Raw genomic sequence first — 19,366 nt, 5'->3', positions numbered from 1 at the left:
CCTGGACCCCTCTCTCTGCATGTTGTCACCAAAGGTCACCCCCACAACTCCCCAGGCAGGAGACAGAGCCAGACAGCCCCTCGCTCCCACCTGGGCTCTGGCATCCTGTCCCCATCAGTCAATCCATCCACACCGACTTATTGAGCGCCACCCGGGGTACTGACAGCCAGGCGCTGGGTGCTGCCGCGGGCAGACGAAGAAGCGAAAGACACAGGGAGATAAGACTCTCCCTCGGGGACCAGTGAGGACAAGGCAGGGCAGCTGTGTCAGGTGCCACGCCAGGGGTATGGGCCGTCAGAGCTGGGGGGAGGTGTGGGGGTGAGGATGGGATGTGAGGGTGAGAACTTGGCCTGAGGGCTAGAGACGGGGACTTAGGGCAGTGAAATCTGGCCAGGAACTTCTGGGGCTGAGCTTCCCACCAGCCGTGCCCCAGGCCACCTCCTGTACCGTCCAGGGCTGCGGCCGCTCGGTGTACCCGAGTGTGCTGTTTGTGGATGCAGCGTGTGGTAGAGGAGAGGGATGGCTGTTCTGGGTCAAGTTGGTGGTTGCCATGAAGAGGGGCGTTTAGTCAGAGGGGTCTCTGCGGGAGGGAGTAGGTGGGCAGCGGGCAGTGGTGGGGAGTTGTGGGGGTGACACCAGGGATTGGGGGGATGTGGAGCCTCAAATGCCAAGCTGTGGAATCTAGATGTGTCCTTTAGGCTCAGTGGAGCCAGGGCAGGTTTCTGGTCAAAAAGGGGCCGGATAAAAGAGATACTTGAGGCCTGCCCATCGGGCAGTGGTGTGGGTACAGGAGGAAGGAGTTGGGGGCAGGAGCCCAGACCTGACGCCACGTGGGCAGGAAGTGGGCATGACGAGGGCACAGGGAGCCCCCAGCCGGCAGCCATGACCTCTCAGACCTGGCACCTGCCACCCGCCCTTCCCAGCTCCCTTGAGGTAGCATGAAGGAAGCCTGGTTTTCACCAAGCACTGGCTTCAAGGTTGAAGGTGAGGTTGTAGCAAGGACAGACTTGGCCTTCACCTTGGTCCAGGCAGAGAGCTTGCTGGGACCTAACAGGTTTCAGTTCCGAGAGTGATTTCCTCACTCTCTCCAGGAACTCCGTCAATCCGTGTCTCTCAGTGTTTGCGAGAACTCCTGTGAGCCCAGCATGCTGCTGAGCCCAGTAATACAGCCGCGGAGGAGTAAAGCGTGGCCCTTGTCCGCCAGGACCAGCCAGACCACACTCAGTGGCATTTAAATGAAACACTTTGGACCATGACACACAGTAGAAACACATTTACCGTTATAAATCATGACCTAGTAATCTATCCGTCCATCCATCCAAAATAACACTGTAATGAACCCTTACGACGTGTGGTTCGTTTTCTGTTTGCCTTTATTTATTTGTCTTTTTTTATGCTGCCTCACAGTCCACTAAATCAAGCATGTCAAACTCGTGGCCAGTGGGCCACATGCCCACACGAGGCCGTGAGTTTGACATGCTTGCACTAAATGACCTCGTGACCTGCCAAAGGGTTGTTACCTTCCCTTTGCTAAGTGCTGACCACACTGGAGTGCCGAAGCCAACACGCTCACGCCGGGTGGCAGGCAGTCTGGGCGAGCGGCGTGCTGCTTAGAGGAGCGTGTGGCTGTGCGTGCTCTGGTTCACGGGAAAGGGGTCATCGCCGTGGACCTTGGTAAAGAGCAGGTGTTCTGCAGTGATGGTGGGATCGCTTCCCGCTGACTCCGCACTCCCACCTCCGGCTTGTGGTGCAATGGCCTGTTTTGACCTTCTCACTGGACAGAAGGGGAAAGACGGTCTCCAGAGAATTCATAACCACGAGCCAGCTCCCAGATGGGTGTAAACCCAGGTTCATGACCCCTGAGCAGGTCCAGGATGATTGTGACTTGGACCTGGGAGAGAAGTAGGGGGATATGGGAGAGATTTGGGATTGAAGAGTCAACAGGACTTGCTGATAGATTCCGTAACAGGATTGAGGGGTGGGAGGTGACACAGGTGACTCCTACACTTCCGGCTTGCACTGTCGGCAGATGAGAGCCGGCTGTCCTGGAAGACAACTGGATTTGGGAGGGACTAGCATGGCTTTGATCTTGAACCACGCTAAGTTTGAAGTGCCTGTCAGAGGTCCGAGACGGGGCAGGCAGTTGCATACATGTGTCAGAAGCTCCACGCAGATTTCTGGGCTGGAGACATCAATCTGGGAGTCCCTTTTCCCCGGGAAGATAATTGAATTGGGTTAGATTGTGGAGGGAGATAGCCCAGTGAGAGGGGAGAAGGCCCACATCATCTTAGAACTCCAGCTTTGATGAAGGTCAAGCATGGCAGGGGGATGGGGCCACCGGAGGAAAACCAGGCTCGGGTGCTGCTGTGAACATCAGAGAAGCAAGGACTGCAGAGGAGACGTGGGGAACGCTCAGGACTGAGTGGTCTAATGGGCAGATGACGACATCGATTGGATGTGCAATATTGTGGCTGTGGGTGACCTTAGTATGGCCATTCTGGTGGAATAATCACAGAGGAGGCAGAGGAGGTAACTGAAGAGTGAGCTGAAAGGAGACCATGAGAGCTGAGTGGGGAAGACCAGGACAGAGGGAGGATGGGGAAGGTGTGGGCTGGAGGGAGGGCTTTTCAAGAGGAGCCACTGGGGCACAACTGCCAGTAGAAGGAGAGGATGAAGGGGGACAGAAGGGAGAGGCCGAGCACCAGCGTGAGAAGGATGGTTTATTTTTCCTGAAGGAGCTGAGGGGATAAGGACAAGAGCAGTGTGGAGGCTGGCTCTACACGGGGAGGAAGGAGGGTGCCCCCCCCCCCCCCCCGCCACCGATGGAAGTGGCTTCAGGGTTGGGAGCAGCAGGTTGTAGGAGCTCTTGTTTAACGACGTCCATTTTCTCTGAGAAATGGAAGGTGAGGCTACAAACTGCAGCTGAGGAAATGAGGAGGGCGAGGTAGGGCTGGAGGTTTAAAGAGGGTGGGGAGCATTCGACATAAGGAATTGTTCCAAGGAGTGGGAGAGAGGGTTGACAAGTCTGAAGGACCCATTCATTCATTCACTCACAAATATTACTGTGTCCCTACTATGTACCAGCCACTGTGGTCTAAGCCCTGGGGGTATATCGTTTACAAAACAGACAAAAAACATCCCTGCCCTCAAGGAGCTTAGATTAGGGAAGCATGGTAAATAAATAGGCATGTGAAGTATGTGCTCTCCTATATCCTATATAATAAAAGGCTAATATGCAAATCGACCTAATGGCAGAATGACTGGTCGCTGTGACGCACACTGACCACCAGGGGGCAGACGCTCAATGCAGGAGCTGCCCCCTGGTGGTCAGTGCGCTCCCACAGGGAGCGCACCGACCGCTTAGCCAGAAGCCGGGCTCATGGCTGGCAGCACAGAGGTGGTGGCGGGAGCCTCTCCTGCCTCCGCGGCAGCACTAAGGATGTCCAACTGCTGGCTTAGGGGATCGGGCCTAACTGTCAGTCAGACATCCCCTGAGGGCTTTCAGACTGCAAGAGGGTGCAGGTTGGGCTGAGGGACACCCCTCCCCCCCAGTGCATGAATTTCGTGCACCGGGCCTCTAGTATAAGACTCAGTATGTAAAGTATGTGTCTGCTGTGGACAGATATGCTATGGTGGAAGCTACAGCGGGGGTAGGGGGGGCGGGGGGTAGGGGGGGGGACGCTGCAGTGAGGAGCACGGAGCAGGCCAGTGTGACCGGGAGACCCTTTTGGTCATGGATTCACGGAAGTCCATCTTCCCTGTGGTGTGACTTCTCCAGAAGGGCTGGCTGTTTGGCTGGGGGTAGAGAGGAGAGGAGGTCATGGTGATAAAGGGGCCACACACCCAAGGACCCTGGGCCTGGACCCACCTGATTGACTCGTGCACCCAGCTCCAGGCGTACCTTCTGCATTGTGTTTTGCCAGCCGTAGCTCATCTGATAAAGGGGTGCTTGTAGTCACCGTTTCTTCAGCGACCAGGGAAGGTCAGGGCCCAGGTCGCACAGGGAGGAAATTTGTACAGGCTCCGGGTCCCCCTCTTGGCACCTCCTGCTCCTGCCTCAGTGGTGTTTGCTGATGAAACAGACCAGCAAATGGATGAAACCAAGTCCCCACTGGGCCTAATGAATCCTGCTGTTACAGCTTGTTTGCATTTGTTAAGTTAATTCGTTTTCCAGACAGAACCACAGACCAGTGTCCCTGCCTCCTTCCCAGGGTGCCCCGCCCCTGGGGCCCTCACATCCGCCCTAGGCCCTGTCAGTCTCCTAGCTCTGGGCCCAGGGGCTAGAGGGGCTAGCTGGCCAGGCGAGAGGCTGACCGTGAGTGAGGACCGTGGTGTCTGGCTGGGCTCCTTGCTCCCTGGCTGGGGCCAGTGCATGAAATCTGAACTGTGGAGGGAAGTTTACTGCACAATAAAGGGAGAATGGCCCGCTTTGGGGACAATTAAAGCCATATTACTGTGGAATTACAGAGGACGCCCGGGGAATTAGCCAAATCCAAAACAGCCAGAAGTACCAGGGCCAAGAAATGTGGGGTGTTCACATGTGGGTCCCCCCACCCCACTTGTACAAGGAACCTGTCTGGTTCCCAAACCCCCTAATTTTAGGGCAAGAAAAGACATTTCCAAAGACGTTACCTGAGGGGAACTATTGTCATAAAAGAGGCCCCACCCAGCTTGCCCCTTAAATAGTTCTATTCTTATTCCAAAGCCAACCCAGTCCCCAGCGGAGGTCCAGCGGGGAGGGCTAACTAACCCACCCCGTGCGGCGGGGGAGGGAGGGACGAGCCAGGATTCTGAGCCGGAGCCGAGCAGGGTTCCATACCAGTCACCCCCTGTGAGCGGTGTGAGCCAGGCTGCCCCTCACCATCCTCATCTGTGGAATGGGCGTGGCTGCGCCTTCCTCACCCACTGTTTGTGAGAATGTTGGGTGGATAAAGTATGTCAGTGTCGGCCTCTGGTGCCTCCACTTTCTTATTGTATGGCCCCCTGTGGTGAGAATAATTTAAAGTTGTACCGTGTGTGGGGGGTTAGAAGAGCAAATGTGTTTGTACTCATTTTCCATCTGGGCCTCCCGTGGAGAGGAAGAGGGGTAGGGTTTTGTGTCTCTGGTTGGATGGCTTCCGTGTCTTTCCTCCCTCCCCTCCAGGACTTACCTTGAGAGCAGTGGCGAATGCTTCATGATGGGGAAACGGAGGAAGATAAGTAGCGTGCGAGGTGGGACGCTAGGGATCCCTGCATGGCGGCGGCGGGGGCGGGGGGCAGTTGTGAAGAGTAAATGTAATCGTGGGTGTCTGGTACCTACCTCAGTGCAGAGAGATGACTTCAGGTGGCTCACCCGTCACTGCTGTGGGGTGGCTAACATGGGTTGAGGTGGGCAGGTAACACGCTATTCCGCTGTCAGCACTGCCCTCACCTCCTGCCCTGCCCTCTGCTCCCCACGGCTTGCCCACCTCATCCTTCAGACCGTGGCTGGGCACTGTTCTCTGTCGTCCCCGTCCTGGGGCCCCCAGAGGTGCTGTATTGGCGCATTTCTGCAAAGGATGGGTCTGCCCTCAAGCCTCTGAGACCTTGGAAGACTGGCTAGACCGTCGCTGCCGGCTCCTTGCTGTGAGGAAGCAGTGACTGTGGCCCCCAGGCGTGCTCTCTAGCTAGAGCTGATAACTTAGGACACCCCTCCAGAAGGAGCATGTGGTTCGTTTTCTGCAAATAAGCCCCCCACGTTTGCCCACAGGTCAGGTCTTCTGCTCTCTCCTTCCTGCATACGCAGTCCCTACCCCCAGGACTGAGGGTCACTGTAGACTGGCAGTCTTCTCAGGCCCCTTCCACAGGCTCACCTATAAGGCTCCTGTCCAGGCTGGCCCGGCCGGGTAGCTCGGTTGGTTCGATCCCCAGTCAGGGCACATACAGAAGTCAACCAATGAATGCATGAGTAAGTGGAACAACTAGTTGATGTTTCTCTTTCTCTCTCTAAATCAATAACTTAAAAAGAAAGAATATTAGCAAGGCCAGTCCTAGACTCAAACCTGGGAGGTTCTCTGAGCCCAGAGATGGAGCAGTGTCCTCTCTAAGGCTCTCTGAGAAGGAAGGGACTCTGTCAGTCTAGTTGGACCTCCTCCCCTGAGCTGGAATCTCCCGCCGGTGTCCCTCTTCTGGAATGCCTCCAGGAATGGCAAGACTCTCTCTCTCTCTCTCTCTCTCTCTCTCTCTCTCTCTCTCTCTCTCTCGGGCTGCCCATTCTGTTCCCCATCAGCTGGAATCTGCCTTTCCTTGTCACTTTGTCAGGTCTGTGGCAGGCCACCTACTAGTACATTCTTCAGTGATATGATGACGTTTCACTAAAGTCTTTCGTTGTAATCTCACAAACACTTTACTGATATCTAAATAAATGTTACCTACTGGTTTGATTAAAATAATTGGATTCAGAATTGGGGTTCAGAGTTTGATCACTTTCACCATAAAGCATGTCCTGATGAAAATGGCCTGTTTGGGGTAAAGATTTGGGGTGTGGCTCGGTGGTTGAGCGTCGACCGGTCAGGGCATATGCCCAGGTTGCGGGCTTGATCCCCAGTGTGGGGCATGTGGAGGCAGCCGATCAATGATTCTCTCTCATCATTGATGTTTCTATTTATCTCTCCCTCTCCCTTCCTCTCTGAAATCAATAAAAATATTTTAAAAAAAGATTTTAGGCCATACTGGTCATCATTGCCTTCCTTCTGTTTCTCCCTAAACAGCAGCGTCAGTCCACAGGGGGAGCTTTGCAGGGGTATTGAGGCATTCTAAGGAAACCGGGGCCCCTCCCGGGCCTGTCTGCTCTGCCCTGATGGTGGAGTGTGTAGCCCTGGGAACACCTTTTGGGTCATCAGATGAGCAGGCTCTTTCCTTCTCTCGCATTTCCCCGTGGCCTCAGACAGGGTTTCTGTTCTCATTTAGCAGCTGGAGAAAGGAACGTGATTAAGGAAGGTCAGAGTGACCCTGACCAGATAGGAACTGAAGCATCAGACAAGCCTTGGGGCTCAGACAAGCCCACCGGCCTCTTCCTGGCTGGGCCTGTGGAACTGAGGGCCCTCTTCACCTCCCCTGGGACTTTCAGGGGCTGAGAAGATTAGAGTTTCCTTTGATTAAAAATTGTCATGTAAAATCGCACGTCTTAGGCAAAGCACACCTTTAATAGGGGCCCACCAGGTGTTGGCGATAGGATCGCCAGGCAACTCTTGGGCATCCTTTTACTAAAAGGTATTTGCTGAAATTCCAGTTCAACCGGGCATCCTGTATTTTTATTTTCTGAATCTGGCACCCCTCGTTGGCAAGTGAATTAGGAAAATGAGAAGGCGTGTTGGGGTTGACCTGGAGTGGCCCGGGGACCCCCGTTTCAGCTGTCTCCATTCATAAGCGTGAACCCCGAACTATTGAGCTCACCTGGCTCTGTGTGTGGTGGTGTAGTTCTGGAGCAGTTCAGGCTGCAGGGTAGGTTGGTCTCTTAAAAGTCCAACTCCAAGTTAATTGAAGAGCTGAATTAAATAACTGTCAAGCAGAGAGGGACGCTGCCTGAGACGGTGGTGACGGGAGTGAGTGGCGTCCTGGGAACTGCATGCTTTCCCGCCGGTGTCAGGGGCGCGGAACCCACTGCGAGTCATTCACCCCCCTCGCCTCTCCCACTCCCGCTGGAGTCGGCCTTGCCCCTCCCGGCTGGCGTGAGCCAGACCCGGTGATGGGACCCATTACAGATGGGAAATGACTCCAGGGAGCCTGGGGCCAGGCCTGGCCGGCGAGGCTGGCAAATCAGGGCTCATCTGTCGGTTTAATACGTGTGGGGAGTGTGCACACCTCTGGGGAAAGGGCTGGGAGGAAGCCCGAGCTGCCAGACAGGCATTGGGCAGGGGACAGCCACAGGCAAGGAGGATTTCAGGGCAACCCGGGCCCAGGGGGGTGGGGTGGGGAGCTTTACTCTCACCTCTTCTACTTGGAAAATTCTGGGCCTTCAGAAAGGAATTCCAGTGGCCCTGGGGATTTATCCGGCGTCTTCCGCCGCCGCCGTGCCACCCTCACCTCCATGCTGGAGGTCTGGAAAGGGCCTGAATGAGGAGCGCTCCCTAACTGCTTCCAGGTTCTTGGCAAGGTCGCTTTGCCTGTTGGGGGCCCCGTTTTCTCATGTCTTCCACAACAGCAGGGTGCACTGGGAAACCTTGGCAACTGCAGCAGCCCCAGGAGCCTGCTCCTGCCCTTGGGGTCACCCCCCCTCCCCTGTGTGGCGGATAGATCTTGGGTGTGGATTGGAGTGGCAGGGGTGTTTCTGTAGGGTCTGTCTCTGGACCTCTATTGTGCAACCAGTGCCCGTGAGGACGAGAGAATTCACATCCGGTAGCCAGTAGACCAGAAGTTCCAGAATGGGGCAGTGACAGGTGGGAGGAGTGTTCGAAGAGGGACTACGGTGAGGGTCATTGAGTTGGGAATGACACACAGTGGGCCAGGGCTGAAGTCCCCCAGGGGGGTTCCAGGGCCGGGCCCCCCCTCGCCTGGCTTCCTGGAGCGGGCCCAGCCACGGGAGGGTCTGAGGAAGGACGCAGACAAAGAGTGGAGGGCTGCTGGGCCCAGCAGAGCCTCCTGGGCATGTCCTCCGCGGAGGGGCCTGGCCTGCAAAGAGGAGGGTGTTTGTGAGGCGGGAGCCGGCTGCTTCCTTAGCAGTGAAAGGCCTGGGAGACGTTAGGAGGGGATTGTTTCAGAGCCTCAGGGGGAGGCGCGGCAGCCAGAAAAGGGCAGGAGAAAGAAAAGGCTAAGATGTTTACAGAGGAAAAAGCCAGTGGAAAATATGATGGCGAGACCAAGCCGATGCAGGGGATGGCCCCGCGCCGTTGACTGGGGAGGGGCCGGTGGCCCCACACGGCGGCGGGAGAGAAAGCGCCAGGCTGTGGCTGCGGTGCCCTTAATCCTTCCGGTGGCCGCGATCCCAGCCCCACACATGCATCCCAGCCCCACCAATACCCTCTGGTCGAAGATCAGCCTGTTTGCAGGCTGCGTTGCCAGGTCTCCCGGCTCAGATGGGGTTCCCGTACCTCTCCTCCGCTTGCGGGAGCCGGAGGCACAGGCCTCAGAGGTACCCCCCTGCCCCGTCCCTCCTCCAGAAGCCCCGGAGGGCCGGGCTGGGTCTGGGCTCCCAGCAGCTCTTTTGTCTGACACCCTGACAAAGGGGCCGGGCCGTTCCCAGGGCCCACAGGTGTGAAGAGCTTGTTACCCTCCTGTTTGTTCAGCCCTATTAGTGGCCTGAAGGGCTGTTGACAGAGGGCCCCTTTGTGTGCGGCCTCGGCTAAAGCTCCCTAAGCCCTCGACAAACACAGGCCACTTATCTCCCAGGACTCCATCAGACACCGCCCGCAGCCTGAAGCCGCCTTGGCAGGGAGCTCCAGCCTCCTTGGCTGACCCCGGACTGGGTTTCTAAAGCGTTTCCCAGTGTTTTGTTGCTCGTCATGCTTCCTACCACCTTGATCCACCTCTTGTCGATTCTGTTTCTGATATCAGAGATAAAGCACCGGCCCGGCCGGGTCAGAGGTTTGGTGTTCCAGGTGGAGTTTTAAAAACAGTGGGTGGCTTTGCAGGTCTGTCTCCCACGGGGAGGTGCTGTCAGAGGGGTCGGTGGGCTCCCCCTTGAAGACTTGGCTTCAGGAGCACCTGGGTCCACCAGGAAAGTTCCCTCTAGCTAACTGCCCCCCTGGGAATCCTCTCACAAGGCCTCCCCACCACCACATGCCTAAACAGGGGACTACTTCTTTCTCCCCCAGAATGGTTTCCTCTGCCCAGTACCCTAGAGATTATCCTTGCCACAACCTCTCCTTCTGGAAGACCCAGGTGGTCACCAGTCCTCTCAGCTACTCCCCTTCTGAGGCTGCCCCTCTGCTGAAGCCCTCCTCCCCTGCCCCACCCCCCCATCACCCTCACCTTGAGTGATTGGAAGCTGGCATGATTCCCCTTCAGGGTGAGGGTATCATCATGCCCCATCTCTGATCCACCTGGGCTGGTGGTGGCCTTACTGCCGGCGTAGTCCCACCCCTGTGGTGTGTTCACACCTGGAGCGCTCCCCTCCTGGACTCTAGGGCACCCTCCTTGCTGACGGGAACCTGCCCTTACCTCCCAGGCGTTTTGGTGCCCTGCAGCTGTAGACTTCTAGGGCAGAAAAGAACTCAGAGCTCATCAGACCTAGTGTTTTCATTTTTTTAAAAATTGACTTTAGAGAGAGAGGAAGGAGTGGGAGGGAGAGAGAAACATCAGTAGGTTGCCTTCCGTACATGCCCTGATGGGGGATTGAACCCGCAACATGGGTGTGTGCCTGACTGGGAGTTTTGGTGTCCTGCAGCCTTCTGGTGTACAGCAGGGATCCTCAAACTTCTTAAACAGGGGGCCAGTTCACTGTCCCTCAGACCATTGGAGGGCCGGACTATAGTTTAAAAAAAACTATGAACAAATTCCTATGCACACTGCACATATCTTATTTTGAAGTAAAAAAAAACAAAATGGCAAAAACACCCGCATGTGGCCCGCGGGCCGTAGTTTGAGGACGCCTGGTGTACAGGATGCTGCTCCAACAAACTGAGCCACCTGGCCAGGGCCCAGTGTCTTCATTTTTCAGATGAGAACGTGGAGGCTCAGGGAGGCCACGTGGGCTTTCCAGGGTCACACACCTGGGTGAGGTGCAGGGCCAGGACTAGCGCCCAGGTACTAGGTCTCCCAAATCAGGTCCAACGCTCTCTCCTTTCATCCTTGTGTGCCCCTTGATTTTTATTTAATAACTAGAGGCCCAGTGCATGAATTTGTGCAGGGATCAGGCCCCAGCTTGTGCCCCCAGCCTCGCAGCCCCGCAGCCCCGCCTGGCACCCCGCCGTGGCCTGGTGCTTCCCCCTCACCTGCTCCAGCATCCCATCTGTGGGGTGATTGATCGGGGCTGGGCCCCCCTGCCTGGCTCCCTCAGCACCTGGGAGCTGGGCGGGGGCCCTGCCCCCTGCTGCCGCCACTGGTCAAAGTCTACTCGGCAATCAGTGGGGCAATTGGCTCCCGGTTGTACCCGCCTTGGCCTGGTGCCGCCCGCTCACCTGCTCCACCATCCTGCCATGGTCCCACTCTTGTTGTGGCCCATCAGGGCCGGCAGCACCTCCACTGCTGCCAGCTGCCAGCACCACGTCACTGATACCCGCATGTTCCACGCCGCCCCCTAGTGGTCAGCGTACGTCATAGTGAGCGGTCAAACTCCCAGTCGAACAATTTGCATATTAGGCTTTTATTAGGTAGGATAATTACTACACCTGTGGACTCCAACATCCTTGTCTTTAAACATCTCTCTTCTCCTCTGCATTATCAGTGGTTTTTACTAGTATTCCCAGTGCTTCTCACAGTGTGGCCCCGGACCGGCAGCTCAGCCTCACCTGGGAATTGTTAGCGGTGCAGATTCTCAAGCCCCATCTACAGATCCAAGACTCCTGGGGGTGTGGCTCAGCTGCCTGTGTTCTGATAGGCATCCTGTGATTCTGGGCACCTGAGTTTGAGAACCATCACATGCTTGAGAGGGAGTTAATGGCTACTTGAATTGACCCCCACAGCAGCTGTGCTTCTCTGTTCAGAGGCTGATGCATCGGAGGGGCCCCGTTTATGTTCGTTGAATAAGAAACAACCGAGCGCAGAAGCAGGTCCTGTGGGGATGTCACGGGTGGCCCCCTCTCACGCCTTGAGGTGCCACATCTTTCCTTATGTGTCCTCCGGGACCCCCAAGTGTCCCAGCAAACACCCTCACCTCTCCCGGGCTCTGTCTGACTCAGCATGGACTGTTGAGTCTCTTTTTACAGAAGAACGAGTTTCCAGTTCTCCTGGCCATTTCTCAGTGATGCTTGTTAACAGTGTATTTAAAACTAAAATGGATATGCACACCCATCAAATGATTGCAAACCCCAGGGCCTTGCCTGGTGCCTGGAACATCGAAGGTGCTCAGTAGATACTTAATGAATAGCTAAATCCGTGAGCTACCAGATTTGCCAAGTGCGCTTTGATTGTTTTGCAAATGTATCCATGTGTATGATTACTTCTCATAGGCCCAGCTCACCTGTAGACACGAAAGGGCCCAGGCCCTGAAGTGCTTGGGCCAGTCCTGCCTCAGCCCCTTTCCCAAAAGGAGTCCTTAGAGAGCCCAGCTGTGTCCCCAGGGGCTGGCAGGAGCCAAGGGTGTGGGAGGCGGTGGCTGCTCGGCTGTCATTTCAGGAGAAGCTGAAAATGGGCTTAGAGTAGCCATCACTGGGAGCAGAATGCTTAAAATTTACGAACCAGGGTCAAACAGTTTCTAAATAAATAGTATACCAAGTCAAGTAACTAAGTAGTAAATACAAACCACCCCAAACTCTTAAAAATAGCCCTCATATTTTTATTATTCCGAAGCTGTCATTTACGGAGGCATTTCTTTTCAAAACCAGACCTCTGCCCTCGGCTCCAACCCAGACTCCCGCCAGGAACGCGCCCGTAACCTTCCTGGGCTCTCCCCGGGCTTCCTTCCCTTTAGTTCCAGTTCTGCGGACCAGCGGCAGCCACGTCACCTGGTGCTTGTTGGACTGAAGGCTCCCAGGCCCCACCCAGGTCTCCTGGGTCAGAATCTGCTCCTGGATGCCAGGGTGACCCTGTGCCTGCTGCATGGGGCAGGGCTGGGTGACCCTGTGCCCGCTGCATGGGGCAGGGCTGGGTGACCCTGTGCCCGCTGCATGGGGCAGGGCTGGGTGACCCTGTGCCCGCTGCATGGGGCAGTGCTGGGTGACCCCATGCCCGCTGCAGTAGGGGCAGTGCTGGATGACCCTATGCCCGCTGCATGCGGCAGTGCTGGGTGACCCTATGCCCGCTGCATGGGGCAGGGCTGGGTGACCCTATGCCCGCTGCATGGGGCAGTGTGGGTGACCCATGCCCGCTGCAGTAGGGGCAGTGCTGGGTGACCCTGTGCCCGCTGCATGGGGCAGGGCTGGGTGACCCTATGCCCGCTGCATGGGGCAGTGTGGGTGACCCTATGCCCGCTGCATGGGGCAGGGCTGGGTGACCCTATGCCCGCTGCATGGGGCAGTGTGGGTGACCCTATGCCCGCTGCATGGGGCAGGGCTGGGTGACCCTGTGCCCGCTGCATGGGGCAGTGCTGGGTGACCCTGTGCCCGCTGCATGGGGCAGGGCTGGGTGACCCTGTGCCCGCTGCATGGGGCAGTGTGGGTGACCCATGCCCTCTGCATGAGGCAGGGCTGGGTGACCCTATGCCCGCTGCAGTAGGGGCAGTGCTGGGTGACCCTGTGCCCGCTGCAGTAGGGGCAGGGCTGGGTGACCCTATGCCCGCTGCAGTAGGGGCAGTGCTGGGTGACCCTATGCCCGCTGCAGTAGGGGCAGTGCTGGGTGACCCTATGCCTGCTGCAGTAGGGGCAGTGCTGGGTGACCCTATGCCCGCTGCAGTAGGGGCAGTGCTGGGTGACCCTATGCCCGCTGCAGTAGGGGCAGTGCTGGATGACCCTGTGCCCGCTGCAGTAGGGGCAGTGCTGGGTGACCCTGTGCCCGCTGCAGTAGGGGCAGTGCTGGGTGACCCTGTGCCCGCTGCATGGGGCAGGGCTGGGTGACCCTGTGCCCGCTGCAGTAGGGGCAGTGCTGGGTGACCCTGTGCCCGCTGCAGTAGGGGCAGTGCTGGGTGACCCTATGCCCGCTGCAGTAGAGGCAAGGCTGGCCAGACTCTTCCGTCTGGGCTCCGATTCTCTCCTCAGGCCCCATGGTCTCCACCTCTTCCCGGAGCAAAGAAGCAGGGCCTCTCCCACCGTCAGTGCCGCAGGCAGCACCCTGCCAGCTGGGAATGCGGAGCTGATAGGCGGAGAGAAGCATGGCCGCCTGTCTGAGCAGACTGCCCGAGGGTGCTCTCCGTCTGCTGGCCTGTGGCCTCTGACTCACACCAGCCTGGTAAAGGCTTGGAGTTGAGAACTTCTTACCTCCCTGGGCAGCACTCAGAGCTGCAGGGTTTGCACTCAGAGAACCATCTTAGCAGTGAGGGTGGTAAACATTCCCATTCCCCGGGGTGGTACAGTAGCACCTCCCTCCCCAGTTGTGATGACTGAAAGCGTCTCTAGATGTTGCCAAATGTTTGCTGGGGGCACAGTCACCCCAGTTGAGAAGCACCACTCTAATCCTCACCCCCTGCAGGGTGTGAACACGGTGTGGCCAGTAGGTCTCATGGTCCTGCCCAGCAGCCACAGATAAAATTGGCAAACGAAATGGTGAGAGAAGCAGCCCCCACCCCACCCTGCACGTGCCCACATGCCCAGCCTGCTCCTTCGGCCTAGCCACGTGGAAGTGGGAGGCGTGAGAGCTGTGCTAAGGGTGCGCAGGGCGCCCGGGGCCGGGGCCGACCTCCTGCATATGGAGCCCCAGCCTGCAGGGGGTTCTATGGCCAGTTGTTCTGGGCGGTGCCGACAGGTCAGTCCAAGCTCCCTGTGATGCTGCAGAAACCACACGGGAACCTTCTCAAAAGAACTGCCCTGGGAAGGAGGGAGGAATGTTGGGGTGGTTCTGTGTGCTGGAGGGCAGAGGAGGGGCCCTGGGCCCCGCACAGAGCCTCCGAGGAGGCCCATCGCCAATGGCCTTCCTGCTCCACGGGAAGCCCCGAGCCACGTGAAGTTTCGGGGAGCCTGGCCCAGATATCTTGAGAGACAGGGCGGGGATATCGCCGGATCCTTTCTGGACCTGGGCTGGCCCGGGTGGAACGGGGTTAGCTCATCGGGGCATTCTGGGAGAGGGCCAACACGTGTTTGGTAAACTCATCAAACAGCAGATGCGGATTCAGCCACTGTTGTGTGCAAGGCCCCACTCAAGGTCGTGAGAGGAGTCTAGGGCAGCGGTCGCCAGCCGGTGGTCTGCGGATCACTGGTGGTCCGGGAGGTCCGGAAGGTTGGTGACCGCTGGTCTAGGGCATCCCAGATATGGGTCCTTCTCCTTAAAGCACTGCAGTCTACTCGAACAGGCAGTTAAAGTAGCAATGCAAGGTAAAAGGAATGCCGCATATCACAAGACCATGCCTTGTTAGGGTGTAGTCTGGGCAAACCACACAATCTTTCCTTCAACCTCTCTATCCCTACTACCCACCCACCATTTATCCACCCATCCACCCATCTGTTCATTCACCCACCCATTTACCCGCCCACCTGCCAATTCACCCACTGATCCATCCATCCATACTCATCCAGCCACTCACCCATTCATCACCCATCCATCTATCCACCACCCATCCATCTATCCACCCACCTACCATCCACTCACCCATCCATTCACACACTCATCCATCGTCCGTCCATCCATCCATCCATCCATCCATCCATCCATATTCTGTCTGACTTACTTTTGCTCTCTCTCATTTGTGCAACAAAAACATTGAGGTCTGCTCTGGGCTGGAGGGTATAAGGCAAACACTGTTCCTCCACGGCTGCTGAGCGTGCCCGCCTGTCCCTCCACCTCCCTCCGAAGGGGAGCTCCAGACGGGGGGAGCACTGTCCATCCCATCTCCCTCACGGCTGGTGGCACGGGGCCTGGCAGGCGGCTGGAGTGCCTCACTGTGTGCTGGATTGAACTGGCCTGGGGTGGTGAGGGGTTGCACAGTCTGGGTTGGTGGGAGATGTTTGGAAAAGCTTAAGGAGCGGTGGTGACTGGCGTATGTTAAACGAGGACATAGGAGAACTTTTCACGGGAGAAGAAAATAGAACCTCGTCTCTTGGGCCACCTTTCCTGTTTGGTTTCTGGTTAGGGGGTGTGCGTGGGGGGGGGGACGGACCTCGTCCTCCTCCCCCCTGCCCCATGTTATGCCCCTGGGTCTGCAACGCAGCCACCCACGATGTGTCCTTGGTGATCCCCACATGACAGGTGAGGGGGCATAGAGCTCAGGGTGGCTGGGCGACCCCTGCACAGGACGCAGCGCCTCACGGGGCAGCCTGTGCAGGTTCCTCAGAAGTTGTGCTGCCCCGGCCCCCGCCCTTCTCCCCGGGGCTGACCTCTCTGTGCTCACAAAGCTGCCCTTTCCTTCCCGCCTTGAAATCTGATAATGAAACTAATACCCAATATTTTTGCCTCGCAGAGAGGCAGGAGGTAAACAGGAAGGCGCAAGGGATTAAGGTGTCTCTGAGAAAGGGGCTGGGGACAGGTTGGGAGTGGGGTGACATCTCTGTGTGGAGCAGGGGTGGGGGGATCCAGATGTGAGCTGCTTTGCCTGATGCATTTTTCCATTTGTGCAGAGAAAATAAAACAAAGAGAAAAGAAAACAAGCTGTAAAATACTTTGCAGAAGGTTGAGCGTGGGCAATTGCCACTTGATGTCCCCTGAGAGCGCCAAGACGAGGGGTGGGGGTGGGGTGGGGTGGGGGAGCCCTGCCTTTTGATGTTCAGCCTCTGAGCTTTCTTTTGTGTGACCAGTTGTTTGAAGAACCTTTTGTTGGTGTAAGGTGCCTATGGAAGGGAGAAACCAGCCCAAGGTTTTCCTCAGGGTGGGAGTGGGAGTCAGGGTGGGGGCGCGGGCTGAGCTCCCAGCAGGGGCTCAGAGGCTGGGGTGGTCCTGTGGGAGGCGTGGGGGGCAGCTGGAGCCTTCCTGACAGAGGAGGACACAGGATTAGCATCTGCCTCCAAGAAGGACCGAGAGGCCTTTCCCAGGATGAGAGGCCCAGGGAGTGAGGCCTGGGTGATCTTTCCAGACCCCTGTCCCGGGGCAGGTGTGCCAGGCCCTGTGCCTTCTGTCTGGTAGGAAAGCCTCCCTCCCAGGCTGTAGCCTAGGCCCAGCTGTCCTTCCTTCCAGGGGCGCGGTCCTCTCCACGGGGCAGTGGACCAGGAGCCCGAAGACCTGGGTTCCAGTCCCGGGTCCCCCTTTTATTGGCTTGGTGGTCCCGGGCTGGTAGGTCACTTAACCACGCTGAGAAGCCCCCTGTCATCCTGGACTGGCTGAGAGAGTCCACAGGGACAATGAACTTGTGTATGCACCATGACCCCCGGTGCTGGGGCTGGGGCTTCTCTCTTTGTACTTAGTTGAGCTCAGCCCCGAGGGCTGGGGTGCTGAGGGAGCTTCCCTGGCCTCCTGTGTCCCGCTGCTTCCAGATGTCAGGCGTGAGCTGCCTTCTGTCTCCCCACTGAGCCTCCTCTAAAGCACTTGGCCATCCCGCCATGTAAATCAAGTGGCGAATGGGTGCGTGATGGGGAGGGTGACTCCGGCAGAACATAGCTTATGATGACATCACAGAAGAAATTAAAGGAGCAGATATTTTGTGAAAACCACAAAAGTAATACCTGAATAAGAAACTGTTAAAAATATTGGCGGCTTATATAGTAGAAAGGACAAATGGTTTTTCATCCATCATATTTAAGGGCGCTAGACATGGTGGGAAAAACAACGCCTTGTTTGAAAACTAGGCAAATGGCATGAACAGGCAATGCACAAAACGTGAAGGATAAATAGGAAAACAAACATGGAGAAACGTTCAGCATCACTGGCAATCAGAGACATGCAAATTAAAATCGTGTGTGTGTGTGTGTGTGTGTGTTTTCCACACAAATTGGCAAAGATTTTTTAAAAAAATGAATGCTGATACCAAATGCATATTATTATTCTTTTCAAGTGTGTATCCAATAGGAGCTCTCATTTCCTGCTGATGGGAGTGGAAGCCTTTTTTGAGGGGAATTTGGCCATTTGGATCCCAAGTTAAAACATGTAGACCCCAAATCTAACTACCAGGTCTGTCTTGAGAAACTTACTAGACAGCCGTCACCAGATAAGAGTAACATTTTGGGAGTGCAAAGGTGGTTATCGGTGTGTTGTTTATAATAGTGAAAAAACTGGAAGCCACCCAACCACCCAACCCGCCCGGGGAGGCCCTGAGCTTAAATGCACCCACTGCACATCCAGGCGGCCCCATTACACGGTCCGGACAGTGGTGGACTAGACAGGCTTTCAGAATCATGAAGAACGTGTCTGACACTGAAAAATGTTCACCATCATGAGGAACGAGGCCACGAGCCTGAGATGCACACGTGTGATCCGTGTCTGCCGAATTAAACAGCTCCACAGCTGAGCAAGTGTTCATTCAAGTCTGTGAGGACGGACCCCGTGTTAGCAGCCGTCGGTGGAAATTTGAGTGCAGTTTTTTTCCTTTCTGCTTTTGTTTTTCAAATGTCTGGCATTAAACACGTCTTTCCTTAGAAACTACATAAAATGCCATTTAAAACAAGCCTAGCCCCAAAGCAGGGCAAATTATGGTACAGGGTGAGCAAGATCGGGCGGATCTAAGCTCGAGTTATCTTGGCATCAGAGACCTAAGGGGGAAGCAGGCAGCGCGCTTCCCAGGGTGGCATGAGGAGGGTTGTGGGGGCTGAGCCGATGCCTGGGGAGCCAGCCCATGGCCCTCTTGCCCAAGCCAGGCTGGTGGAGGTGACAGTTGAGACCAGTACATGGTGGGTGAGCAGGTTGCAGGCAGATGAGGAGGGGGCTTGGGAGAAGAGGGTCCTCAGAGGCAAGGAAAGTCATAGCGGGGGCAGGCAGGGGGTCCTCACACAGGGCATACTCTAGACCAGTGGTCGGCAAACTGCGGCTCGCGAGCCACATGCGGCTCCCGAGCCACGGTTTGCCGCTCTGTTGACTAATGAGTTTGCCGACCACTGGGATAGGGGTTTAATCACAAGGAACAACAACAGCCTATAATTATTGGAATCGATTTTATACAGAGGAAAACCTGGCAGCCACTGAAAGAGTTCAGTAGGGAAAGGGCATCCTCAGATGCTTAGAGCTCCTGTTCTGAGAACAGCCTAGCCCAGCGGTCGGCAAACTCATTAGTCAACAGAGCCAAATATCAACAGTACAACGATTGAAATTTCTTTTGAGAGCCAAATTTTTTAAACTTAAACTTCTTCTAACGCCACTTCCTCAAAATAGACTCGCCCAGGCCGTGGCATTTTGTGGAAGAGCCACACTCAAGGGGCCAAAGAGCTGCATGTGGCTCGCGAGCCGCAGTTTGCCGACCACGGGCCTAGAGCAACCTGCTTATTTAAAGGAGGCAGGTGGCCCGCAGGCCGGGAGTTTGACATGCTTGGCCTAGAGGGCTCAGCTCAGGAGACAGACGGGCTGAGGTCTGGCAGCCCGGAGAGCAGTGAATGGATTTGGAGGACTCACCTCTGGGTCCCAATGTGGACCCCAAAGTCGAAGCTGATTTCATGGATTTGGGAGTCAGGAGCGCAGAGGGGGTCCTGAGGCTGTGAGGGGTGAACGAGGGAAAGGGTGCTGAACCCTGAGGAGCAGGTAGGGACAGTAGAGGGAGGAGGGTGGGCGGAAGGAAGGCCGCGGTTCCGTGGGGCAGGTGGCTTGCAGC

At 56.5% G+C, this 19,366-nt stretch overlaps 1 protein-coding gene and 1 pseudogene across 2 annotated transcripts in view; one reads left to right on the top strand and one right to left on the bottom strand.

The window, feature by feature from the left end:
• The window catches only part of LOC103296950 (multiple coagulation factor deficiency protein 2 homolog), a 29,173-nt pseudogene extending 23,997 nt beyond the window's left edge, over positions 1-5,176 (bottom strand).
• The window catches only part of NTN1 (netrin 1), a 180,556-nt gene that overhangs the window by 98,149 nt on the left and 63,041 nt on the right, over positions 1-19,366 (top strand). The window lies entirely within an intron of this gene.

This window comes from Eptesicus fuscus, chromosome 20, assembly GCF_027574615.1.
Source record: "Eptesicus fuscus isolate TK198812 chromosome 20, DD_ASM_mEF_20220401, whole genome shotgun sequence".
Taxonomy (NCBI): Eukaryota; Metazoa; Chordata; class Mammalia; order Chiroptera; family Vespertilionidae; genus Eptesicus; species Eptesicus fuscus.
The sequence above is the reverse complement of the archived record's forward strand: the minus strand, read 5'-3'. Positions and strand labels throughout refer to the sequence as shown.